The sequence below is a fragment of the Parasteatoda tepidariorum genome, chromosome 4 (assembly GCF_043381705.1).
Source record: "Parasteatoda tepidariorum isolate YZ-2023 chromosome 4, CAS_Ptep_4.0, whole genome shotgun sequence".
Lineage (NCBI taxonomy): Eukaryota > Metazoa > Arthropoda > Arachnida > Araneae > Theridiidae > Parasteatoda > Parasteatoda tepidariorum.
In genome coordinates this window covers 4152477-4154755 of record NC_092207.1, presented here as the reverse complement: position 1 = coordinate 4154755, position 2279 = coordinate 4152477, and the positions used below count along the sequence as shown (strand labels likewise).

Here is a 2279-nt window from a genome sequence, read left to right as displayed (position 1 = left end):
TTTTTTTTTTTTTAAACATTTAACATAAATGGCCATCACGGGTAGCTGAAAAGCTCCGGACTCACTGTCTGTCCCCAGGGACTGGGAGCAGGGTCAGTGGTGAGGCTTGTGTGGTATGTATGTTTTGTTTATGTTGTGTTGCGTGTTTTACCTATTTTTCTTATGAGTAGTAGTTGAGGCAGTGTTTTAGCGGATCATGATATAGATTACTGTTTTTTATTGTGTGTGCGTTTATAGACAGTTAAGCCTTCTCTTGTTTGTGTGGATCGAGCTTGAGGTTTTTTTTTTTCTTTTTTTTTTTATTAGCCTCACGGACAACAGCTTGTGTTGACTGACTGCCTGCCAAATACGGGTTAGTGCCATTGAAAAAAATCCACCACAAAGGCAAATTTCTCCCAATACTTGATCCAGGAGTTCCCTTGTCATCTAGATTGGGTTCAAAATAACTAGGCTGAAGAGTTGAATATTAGTAGCCGTAACCCAAAAAATTGGGTCGGCTGTTCAACGACTGTTATAAATTTTAAAAAAACGTCATATTTTCATTTCTAGTCCTTTGACATATATTACATACAGCTTCAACAAATGGTTTTCTAATATTTCTAACAGGAAAAAGGTTAAGGTTACTCATAGATTTCTAAAAATATTTTATTTTCATTTGTACTTCAATTACTAACAAAGCCATAGCTACTTTTGTACAAGGAGATAACAGATTATTTTAAGTCTTTAAATGCGCTTAACTCAAAATCAGATTTATTTTACATTTTGTACCACTTTAAACACGATGTCTCATGTTATATTTAAAATAATTGTTTACAATTTTTCGTGAATGTTTATGATTATATCACGCATGTTTTGAACAACAAACTAAGAGAAAAAGTAGAATTCTATTTCTTATGTATGTTTTTTTCGCTAAAACAAGTACGAAAGTTTTTTAAAATTTGCTAGCTTATTAGTATATGCATTCGTATTTAATATAATAGTTCAAAACATAGTGATATCCTTTTAAATAAAACACTCAAAGAATTTTTTGTTTCAAGCGGAGGAAATTTTTTTGCAGTATATAATGCTTTATTTTTACCAAAAAATGGTCATTTAAAAAGATAATAATGATACGCATATTTTTTTTGCTAGTTTTATTATTTTTTGCACGTAATAGAACAAATAAATTAGTTTTCTTTTAAATTTCCCTTTTCCTTTAAGAAAATTCAAGAAACAGTACATAATTTTTTTTATAGGAGCTTTTGTTTTTAATTAACAAACATTTACGGCAGATGTTGTGTTGGAAAGTTAACGTGTAAATCAATGAACAATGAAAAATTAAAAATAATTATAAATCACATCAAAACATGCCGCATTGCGACATGTGAGTGAAGCCGATAATCAATATTGCTAAATATTTTAATGTGGTTTCGCCCAATAAAAAATTTCGAAAAATGGTGATTTTTAATTATTCTTTATTGCTTGCAGTTGGTAGTTTCTTGAACAATTTAATGTGATTTTATTCATTATGAAATTTCGAAAAATTGTGATGGTATTTTTAATTGATTCATTGATTTACCCGTTCAATCCTCGAAACTCCACCTATCGTTAAATGTGTAAACAAAAACTAAAAACTCCGAGAGAAAAAACTTATGTCTTCTCATGTGATGCAAATTTTTAAAAACTGTCAAATTTATGATATTTCTTAGTTGCAAAATTAAAAAAGATATGTATTTGCAAAATTTCAAAAACTATTTAAAATAAAATTTAAACTTTTTCCGTTAAATGCGTAAATAAAATATTATTTCGATAGTTTAGATTATTAATATAATGATGCAATTATGCATTGTTTGCGCTTACTTCTTTACCCTATGAACTATCTATTTTGTCTAGAAATATCTATTTGACTACATATTTGACTACATATCTATTGCATATCTATTTGACTACAAAGGAGATATGCTTTTCTGGAAAAGTCGTGTCCAACTCACATTTTAAGTCACGTTTTAGGTAGGATATGACATTGGATATCAGTTAAAAATGTCCTTTCTTTATTTGATCAATATCGGCCTTAAGTTTATTTATGGATAAAATAAATTTTTGCCGAATTTTTGCTTCGAAAAGTCTGACAAATTGTTGCCAAGAGAAGCAATAAATAGCTCACTACAGTTTATTTATACTCTTAAATTTTTATTTTAAAAAATTGAGTTTTATTATCGAATAAAAATATTGATACCTACAAATACAATCAGAAAGAAATACTTATGCCATATGCCCTGTTAAGGTTGGGTATAGAAAGA

The 2279-nt window shown here is 28.8% G+C and overlaps 2 protein-coding genes across 9 annotated transcripts in view; one reads left to right on the top strand and one right to left on the bottom strand.

The window, feature by feature from the left end:
* LOC107445372 (kinesin-like protein KIF28P) overlaps nt 1-2279 on the bottom strand; it is a 61960-nt gene that overhangs the window by 33929 nt on the left and 25752 nt on the right. The gene's annotated exons all lie outside the window — the stretch shown is intronic.
* LOC107445373 (uncharacterized) overlaps nt 1-2279 on the top strand; it is a 26196-nt gene that overhangs the window by 1682 nt on the left and 22235 nt on the right. The gene's annotated exons all lie outside the window — the stretch shown is intronic.